Here is a 10,925-nt window from a genome sequence, read left to right as displayed (position 1 = left end):
GCAGTACAGCTACTGCGCAGAGAAGATGCCGGTTCAGCGCTGCAAAGCAGCCGAACCTGCGTCGTTAGCCGCGGGATTTCAACGGTAATCTACCGCTGACATCCCCGGCTAACACCCGCGGTCGGAGTGGGCTCCGATCGCGGACGTTTAACCTGTTAAATGCCGCGGTCAACGCGACCGCGGCATTTAACATGCCTTCCGGGGGTCTTTACCCCACGATCGCCCCCCCCACGCCGTTTTTGTGACGTCATCTTAAAGGCAAAGTGTCAGCCTATGCATCTGCCATATGCATGAGTATTGCAGAGTATTATCATGAACAAGCAATCAGATGACTGCTTGTTCATATCCCATGGTCGATCAATTAAAAAATGTAAAAAAAAAATGTTTTTAAAAAAAAAATAACTTTATAAATCACTAAAAAATGCCCATATGCCCCAAAACATATAAAGAGACATATAACGCTCAAACAAGTATAAATCATAACACAAACCCCACATATATAGTATCACTGCGTCCGTAACAATCCATAGAATAAAACGAAATAACTATAGAACCCATATGATGAACTCCGTAAAAAAAAAACGTTAAAAACCCCCTAAAAATTATGATTTTTACCTATTATATCCCACTAAAAATGCTATAAAAAGTGATCAACAAAACATATGTACTCCAGAATGATACTGTTGCAAAGAACAACATGTCCCGCAAAAAACAAGCCATCAACCAGCTCTGTAGCCAAAAACGTAACAAAGTTATGCCACTTGGAAGACGGCGATGCAAAAATGATAGATTTTTCCCCACATTAGGGTTTTATTTGGCAAATTTAGTAAAACAGAAGAAAAATTATTCATGTCTGGTATCCCCGTAATCGTATCGACCCATAGAATAAAGATAACAGGATTATTAGGATATACCGTGAACAGGAAAAAAAAAAAAAAGTTAAAAATCCAGTACAGAATTGATGCTTTTCTACTCATGACCTCAAAAAAAGTTCCTAAATTTTCAACAATAGGTGATACCAACCCCAAAATAGTAACACTGGAAAAAGCATCTCATCGCGCAAAAAAAATGCCGTCACATGGCCCAAATAACGGAAAAGCGAACATTTTTTAGCCTTCAAAAAGGGGCAACGAGAAAACTAAAATCCTGGCAGCTGCAGCGCCCTCCTTCCCTTCTGCGCCTCGCTGTGCCCCCATAAAACAAGTAACGGTCACATGTGGGGGGTCACTGCACTCAGGAGAAATTGTAGAACAAATTTTATGGTGGGTTTTGATTCAATTACTATGAAGATCTCAAGGGGTTAACAATCTTTGTAAATGCTGTTTCTGATAGTTTGAGGGGTGCAGATTTGAAAATGGGTTGGTTATATAGGGGGTTTTTTATGCCAAATATGTAAAATTTAATTTCAAACAGTATTTATTTATCCCCAAAATAGTCAATTCTGAAAATACGGAAAATCGCTATTCGATTTGTAAGCCGCGTGACGTCAAAATAAATTATCCAAACATTGCAAAAATTATGAAAATGTAAAGTAGACAAATGGAAAATGTTATTCGGCAAGTTATTTAGGTGGTAAATTGATCGCATGGACGCGACTCTGCCGCTAGAGAAGAGAGGAGCCGTGACGAACATCAGGGACACTGGAGGGTGAGTATTACGGGGTTTTTTTTTCCGGTTTGGCAAACTGCAGGGGACAGGCTGTAAACTACATGGGGGCTGGCTGTATACTACATGGGGGCAGGCTCTATACTACTGGGGGCTGGCTCTATAGTACATGGGGGCAGGCTGTATGCTACATGGGGGCTGGCTGGCTGTATACTACACCCTCGGCTTATACTTGAGTCAATAGGTTTTCCCAGTTTTCTGTGGTAATATTAGGGGTCTCGGTTTATACTCGGGACGGCTTATACTCAAGTATATACGGTCAGTCCTACTGGCCCCATTGCCTTAGTGCGCATGATCCATCTAGTTTCGCATTTTAACAGCTCTTTGTTTCAATCTCTGCCTGAGGGGTTAATATTAACTCTTTCAATACCTGCAAATCGCAAGACCTCAGGACGGCCAGAATGTGCTACTCTAACATGTTGGTGAGGCGGGGAGAACCATGGCCTGTCTTGATGGAATTTAAATGCTCTTGGAACCGAATGTATAGATGGCGAATCGCTTTGCCTATGTAAAAGTATTGACATGGGCACTGGATGGCGTAAACCACACATTGTGACTTACAGTTGATAAACTGTGACATTGTGTGCTGCACGTCACTCATAGTAATTGTCTTGATGCCCAAATTGAACTGACAGTGATTACATTGTCCACATTTAAAGTTGCCACATGGAACGGAACGGTCCAGCCATGTAGTTCTGCCTGTAGCAAATCTACTATGTACCAATTCACAGCTGAGCGTTTTGCTACGCCTAAAGGAAACTATTGGTCAATTATTTTGTATGGCAGAACATATGATATATTCCTGTGGACTATACTTAAAGGTAAACGCAAACCTTCTCTCTTCTCTCTCTTCTAGCCTTTTAGGTCTATTACTCTTGCGTCTATGTAGGAATCAGATCTGTCTAATTTCATGACTTTAGTGCGGGCTTGTTTTAGTACCGATGATGGGTAACCTCTGGCCCCCAACAGAGCTTCTCTAATCGTCCACCTGGGCACAAAAGGTTTTCTCCTCATTATTTATCCTCCGCAGGCGCAACATCCGCCTATAAGGAATACTTTCTTTAGTGTGTGAGGGATGAAAGCTATTAAAATGTAAGATTGAGTTGGTGGCTGTCTCCTTTCTATATCCTTCTGTTGACAAGCCGTCCTTCCCAATCACTACCATGACATCCGAAAATTCCAAAGATCTTTAACTAAATTTAGAAGTGAATTTCATATTCACGTTATTCCCATTTAGGTACAAAGCCGTCAAACTCTAATTTGAGCCAGCCCAAATCAGAAAGATGTCATCCGCATATCTAAAGTAGGATTTCATGCATCTGGTATGAGGGTTATGGCTAGGGTACAAGCCACTGGGGTCCCCACAGCTGTCCCTACTACCTGCAAGAACCACTTGCCATCAAGTTCAAACGCATTGTGTGATAATACAAATTCGCTCTTCACTGTATTTGACAAGACCTCTCTTACTGCAATGACTGCTGCATCCTGAGGGATATGGGTGTATAAGCTTTCTACATCGATTGATGCTATCTTATAGCTGTCTGCTCATTCTATTTCTTCAAGACTTTTAAGAAAAAATTTGTGTCCTTAAGACAGGAAGGGATGCTTTTCAACACCAGACGGAGAAGCCATTCTATTTATCATATCTAGAAACGGATAGGGAATTGATTAATTCTTACTTTAGACACAGGCAGACAAGAAGAAAAATTGCTGAAAAAACTTTTGTGCCATTTTCTTACAGGCTTTGCATTTATGGTTTTCAATACATCTTCCAAATGACACATTCAATTATTCTTTGGGTCAGTACAATCACATAAATTTGCCCCATGTTATTTATCACTGCCTCTACGCCAGTGTCCTGGAGTAGAAGCAGTGACATAATTGCAAATTCTTGCTCACTCAACCTCCAAACCATGTGGGCGTAGAGGGGCACAGCTGCTGGCAGAGTGGGCGGGCTCAATGTGTGCCTGCATATTTTTCAAAAATCTGCAAACTTTCGTTGGCAGGGTTTTGCCCGGTGGCCGCTACGCCAGCAGGACATGAGGGGGTGTGTGGCCAGGGGATCACAGTGCCCCAATTCCCAAGGCTCTAGCACCCTTAGGTCCATAGATATAAATATCTGTGGATAGGACCATAGCAAATGGGTCAGGTTTGGGATCAATACGATCCAGGGATTCACCCGGATCAAATGATACCAGAACCCTGACCCTATGACTGCCCCTTGACAAGCTATGACTTCTCCAAGGTTTGAACCCTCCTGGGGGTGGGCAGTGGTGTGTCTGCACCTAATATAATCAGAACACCCCTTCCGTCTTTCAACTGGGGGAAATCTTACCATCACCAAGCGCAGGGAAGATCTTAAATTGTGGACTATCCATCCCCATAAGACCCACCTACAAGGTAACTAACACCTTTGTAGCCCTACCTTTGTATTTTGTACTCTGTTTAACTGTATGTATACATCTATTGTGTGTACCATTTGTCTAGTGTGCCCTTAACCCTTTGCGCACCTAGACGTGATACTACGTCATAGGATGCGGGTCGTTCCCGCACCTTGACGTAGTATCACGTCATGGCAATTGCCAGACTCAGAAGCTGAGCCCGGGTGATCGCTGCAGGATCCCGGCAGTACGTGGTGGCCGGGATCCCGCAGTAACAGCCAGGATCGCGACTATCGTGATCCCGACTGTTTAACCCTATAGACGCCGCGGTTTAGTTTTATGGCACAGCACGTGAGCACGTTAGGTAGCATATTGTATATTGATACATGTATTTTCCGCACATGTTAGGTCATATGGGTATCACTATAGGCACAGATTAAAGGAAACCTACCACTTGAAGTGGCAGGTTTCAGAAGAAAACACCGAGCACCAGCTCAGGGTGAGCTGGTGCCGGTGCTTATTTTTGTTAGTGTTTTAAACCGCGGTATCGCGGTTTAAAACACTTTTTAAACTGTATAGCCGGCGCAGGGAGGTACGCGCACGGCTCTCCTTTACTTCCTATGTAGCCACGCGCACGTTTGTGCGCATGGTAAGTGCCGAGCGCATACCTCCCTGCGCCGGCTATAAAGTTTAAAAAGTGTTTTAAACCGCGATACCGCGGTTTAAAACACTAACAAAAATAAGCACCGGCACCAGCTCACCCTGAGCTGGTGCTCGGTGTTTTCTTCTGAAACCTGCCACTTCAAGTGGTAGGTTTCCTTTAACATACCCTTTTTCACTCACCATCCCTTTTAAAAGTATAGACAGCGACCACCATCACTATAGGCACGGATTAATATATTTTTTCACTTATAAGTACAGACAGTGACCACTAACACCCATATCACATATCCCATCACTTCATCAGTATTCCATAACATGCACTTGGGCACACAGTTCACACCTTCTTCATTGTTCTTTTATAATATCTCTTGCACAGTAAAGACACTTCACAGGGTTATAGATATGATTTTATTCACAGGATCAGAGGGATCTAATTATTTCACTTAATACAGTAATACCATAATACAGCAATGTCAATAATGATGAATTTTTTTTTTTTTTTTTTTTTTCACATAAATTGGTTTTTCTGTGGGTTTATTAGTAGCTGCTTTACCAATATCTATGATTGAATATTCACAACATTTTATTCTTATCTTGAGCAGAAAAACCAAACCTGATATGGCAATATAGAAGCGATGACCATATCGATGTATTTAGAAATGATGACCTCATTGATAATCCTGGGCGATGATCTGTATCCTCGACTCAACATAATACAAGGCAACCAGTACCACAAATCCATTATCTGGATGTCAGCGAACACAAGAAGGCAAGAGGGAACACAGTTAACATACTTGGTCCAGAAACAATAGGGATCAAAATGGTGACATGGGTCACCCCTGTTTCAGTAAATGGACACTATCAAGAACCTGTTACACAGAAGACAAACTGCCACAGAAGATGCGGACATGGATGAAGGGGAGGACAATGGGACAATCCAGGGATACTTTCCAGGTGGGAGGGAACTGCCCTTCAGCCCTTGGCCTCCGTCTGGGATCCGGCCCCGTCTGCTCTCCGGGTCGCGCGCGCATGCGCGGTGTCGCCGCAATGGAGGCGGAGGAGCGGTGGCGCCGCGCGTGCGCGTTGTTCCGGGGGGCCGGACGGGAGCTGGATGCCAGTGCGGGGGGAAGTGACATCAGTCGCTGAGCCATTCTGAAGGATATATAAATCTATTACTTTGTGATATACAATATCCCCTGAGGAAGCTGTGAAGGAACAGCGATACGCTTGGGGTCAGGTCCTATCAGCCACATGGAAACGTGGTGATATGCATCCCAATTACTTATATATTGTATACCATATGATACGATATGTTGGGGCTTATTTGCTACAATAATCTGTTTGATATTTGCACATTTGTTTGCACTTTGCCAGTCCATGTTTACAAATAGCCTTATCCTGTGGCAGCTGATAGGAGACCATGTGACTTTATTCTAGTCAATGGAGAGATATAACACACATTGGGTGTGTTTTTTAAGTGTATTTTAGAGTATATCAATAAAAATTTAGCTTTTATATTTCAAATATTTCAGTGGTTCTTTGACACCAGCTCTGTTTCTACATATTGGGGCAGATTTATCAAGCTGTCTGAAAGTCAGAATATTTCCAGTTGCCCATGGCAACCAATCACAGGTCCCCTTTAAAATATTCATGAGCACTGGTAAGATGAAAGCTGAGCTGTGATTGGTTGCCATGGGCAACTGGAAATATTCTGACTTTCAGACACTTGATAAATCTGCCCCATTGTGATTACATGTATACTGGTGTTGGCCCATCTATATGGGATTAGTCGATGGACTTGCTAACATAGTGTGGTCTAAGGGGCATCGGCGCGACGATCGGCACCCTCCGTGCAGGGCACGGAGGTGCCGATTGTTGCCATGGCAAGCCAGAGGCCCGATCAGGTCCCCGGGGCTGCCTATGGTAGTTGCCTGCTAACAGTGCAGCTATCAGCCTATGCAGAATGCGTAGGCTGACTATGTAATATGCTGCAGTACATTAGTATTGCAGTTTATTACAATGAACAAGTGATCAAATGATCACTTGTTCATGTCCCACCCTGGGACAAAATAAAACAGTAAAAAAAAAGTGCAACAAAAAAAATTATTAAAAAAGAATAAAAGTCCCCTTTAGTCCCATCCTATGCAGAAATCAAATAAAACATTTTAAAAAATGAAAATCACCAAAAAAACACAACAAATTGGGTATCACAACGTCCGTAACAACCCATACAATAAAATAAAATTGTCACTGAACTCGTACAGTGAGCGCCGTAAAAAAAACACCAAAAAACCTTACAAAAATTATTACATTTTCACATCTGATCGCATAAAAAGCGCAAAAAAAGTTATCAAAAAGTGAAATTTACCCCAACATGATACCAAGAAAAAGTACAGCTTGTCCCGCAAAAAATAAGCTCTAAACCAACTCTGTAAACAAATAAAATATAAATGTTCATGGCAATACAAAAACAAACTGTTTTGCAGTTCTATATTCTGCAAAACAAGTTAACTATAAAAAAAAAGCCATATAAATGGGGTATCACCGTAATCGTGTTGACCAATAAAATAAAGATAACACATTATTTTTATGGTATGGTGAATGTCCGGCGAAAAAAATGCTAAAAACCATAAACAAGAATTAATGATTTTTTTAACCACCACCAAGAAAGAGTTAATAAAATCTGATTATTAGCTATTGAGCCCCCCGTAAATGATGTACTTAAAAATTGGATCTCATCCACCAAAAAAATAATCCCCCATATGTTCAAATTACAAAAAAATAAACATTTTATAGCCTGTAAAATGTGACAATGCAGATCTGCTCTGAATGGTGATCCTTCCCTTCTATGCTCGGCTCGGTGCCCATACAGCATTCACCACCACATATGGGGCATCCTCATACTCGGGAGAAATTGGGTATCAGACTTTGTGGAGTTTTTCATCATTTAATACTTTGTGACGGTTTAATTTTTGGCCAAAATTAATACATTGTCTAAAAAGAATTACAGCTTGTAAATTGCACCTCCATTTTGTTTTAACCCCTGTGAAGCATCCAAAGGGTTAACACACTTCTTAAAGTTGATTTTTTACACATTGAGGGGTGTAGTTTCTAAAATGGCATAATTTATGGGTTTTACTGCTGTTAGGCCTCTCAAAGTCACTTAACCCCTTAGGGACGTGGCCCTTTTTAGTTTTTGCATTTTCATTTTTCACTCCCCACCTTCAAAAATCTGTAACTTTTTTATTTTTCCATGTAAAGAGCTCTGTTTGGGCTTGTTTTCTGCATAACAAATTGAACTTCATAGTGATGGTATTTATTATTCCATGCCATATACTGGTAAGCGGGAAAAAAATTCAGAATGCAGTGAAAATGATGAAAAAACGCATTTGCGCTGTTTTCTTGTGGGCTTGGATTTTACAGCTTTCACTGAGCGCCCCAAATCACATGTCTATTTTATTCTTTGGTTCGGTACAATCACGAGGATGCCAACTTTGTACAGGTTTTATAATGTTTTCATACATTTAAAAAAATTAAAACCTTCTGTACAAAAAAAAAATTCTTCATTTTGCCATTTGTCATTTTGCCATTCTGGCACTAATATCTTTTTCTTACTTCAGTGCACGGAGCTGTGGGTGGTGTCATTTTTTGGGACTTTTGATGACGTTTTTAATACTTTCATTTTTAGCACTGTATGGGCTTTTGATCACTTTTTATAGAATTTTTTAAATTTTTCAAAATGGCAAAAAAGTGCGATTTTCGACTTTGGGCGCCAATCTCCGTTATGGGGTTAAACGCTGGGAAAAATCGCTAATATATTTTGATAGATCGGACATTTTGGGACGCCATGATACCTAATGTGTTTATGGTTTTTACTGTTTATTTATATTTATATCAGTTCTAGGGAAAGGGGGGTGATTTAAACTTTTACTTTTTTTACTATTTTTTCATATTTTGTTTAATTTTTTAAAAAATTTTTACCATTATTTTAGATCCTCCAGGGTAATTTAACCCTGCAGGGTCTGATTGCTAATACTATATACTGCAATACTACTGTATTGCAGTATATACCTATTTTACAATGATCTTTAATAGCCTGCCCTGGTGGCTATTAGAAATCATTGCACCTGGCAAGCCTACGAGTCTCAATGAGACTCTAGGCTGCCATAGCAACCGATCGCCGCCCTCCGATGACGTTTCAGGGGGCGGCGATCGGGCATCCAAGATGGCGGCGCCCATGTAAAGGTAAGTTAGGTGCCGCGATCGGGTTCGACCGCGGCACTTAACAGGTTAACTGCCGCGATCGGTGCCATTACCCGCTGTGTATGTAGAGAGATCAGCTCGTGAGCTCTCTCCATACACCCCTTGCTACTTTCGGTATCCCTTTTTTTACGGTGTTATAGATCTCTGCTTGCTGTCCTTCTATAGAAAGCTTCTATGTTTACTGCCAGTGGACAGAAGTCTGTGCATGGTTGGTTACATCAGGTGCATGGTTGGTTACATCACAGAGTAATCAGAGCTGTATGTTATAACAAGCCGTGCACCTGTGTGACCATGGTCAGATTTCTGTCCACTGGCAGTAAACATAGAAGCTTTCTATAGAAGGACAGCAAGCAGAGATCTAGAAAACCATGAGGAATTGATACAGAAAGTACATTGGAAACTTTACATTAAACAAACAATAACAGTTATTTGCTGAAATGGGAACACCTCTTTTAAGGCAATTAAATATAAAATTTAACCTGCATTGCTCTTTTATCAATCCACGTACCCCACCTGTGTGTCTGGGTTATATACATGCTACCGGGTTGGTTCCTCACCCTATATAATCCTGTTACGTACCAGGCTTATATTAAAGGGGTCTTAGAGCTATTCAGGGGTGTGATTTATTGTTGTGCCATATTCGGAGGTTGTGTGGACAACTTTAAAATCACTTCCTGTTCCTCTCAGAATCTGTGCGTTCCGTTCTGTGTCTAAAAAGGATAATTAAGTGACCCTGCGTACCCTTCAGGGGTCTGAAACGTCACGGTTTCCTTCTAGCTAACCTTGCTTTATTTTTTTCTCTTGTGATTTGCTGCAGTTTTGGTTGCCTCACATTCATGTCAAATACATTTTTAGTATTTGTTGTGGAGAGTTCAGCATTCCTGAAATTTTTTGAAGAAGTTTTCTTTAGTATCTGAGCCTTACAACATTGTGTTTCACCTTTTTTTCTTATATCCTATGTTGCTTTCACCATTACATGGAGCTCAATTTCCTCACATGTTGGAGCTCTTTTGAGTCCACCTGTTCTATATGTTTTAAAAATACAGGTATGGACGTACAAAAATTAAAAACAATACATATAGTACATATAAAAGTAAATGTGAAATAAATGTTACCTGGACCCTTACATTGCTGAAATTTATACACTAACATCAGTATTAGTATTTTGAAAGTGGAAAGGAAAGATCAGACCTGGCACACCATAGAACATGACTCTACAAAGATCCATGATATGATGTTGTGTGTAAAAGCATGAAATGTATGAATGTCAATTAAAAAATAACTTTATGAATTCTATAAATATTGATGTTTAGTTTATCAAGATTTACCTTTGTGACTAAAATTTGCTTCTCATTGTTTTGCAAGTGATCCAACAGTCAGATGGTGAATCTTTAGCCCCAGTACACAGTAATGAAGGTAGACTATCCATTGTTTGCTGATTTGGCCACATGAGCGTGTAGGGCTTGCATGAGTGCTCAAAATTGTGGGCATCAAAGGTGCATGTTATAAGATGTTTGTAGGTAATTTTGTGTTAAAAGATGTTTGTGGTAATTATCTTTTTTACGATTGTTATAAGTGATATAAAATTTCAAAACGACCCATCTTTATCTTCAGCACTAGTGCAGCCTCTTCTATTATCATTAGTTTCTGTTTGCACACAGAGGCTGTATCAATGTTATCATGTCAACATATGCTCCCACTGCAGCCTAATGTTGGTAGAAGATGAGATCAGCGGTTCAAGAGGCACCATGCTGGACCAACCATTTTTCGTTATTTTATCAGCCCCTGGCATGAGTAATTAATGAAAGCACAATGCCGATATTTCTTTTACTCAAAGAGGAATAGCTCTTGTGATGTCTTTTACTTTCATAACTATGTACAGCAGTTTCATTGCTATCCTGCAGTAGCTCTCTCCCCTGGTTGGACCGCTTATGTTGGTGAGACAGTAGCTTG

The sequence above is a fragment of the Engystomops pustulosus genome, chromosome 5, assembly GCF_040894005.1.
Source record: "Engystomops pustulosus chromosome 5, aEngPut4.maternal, whole genome shotgun sequence".
Classification (NCBI taxonomy): Eukaryota; Metazoa; Chordata; class Amphibia; order Anura; family Leptodactylidae; genus Engystomops; species Engystomops pustulosus.
This window is presented reverse-complemented; position numbering follows the sequence as displayed.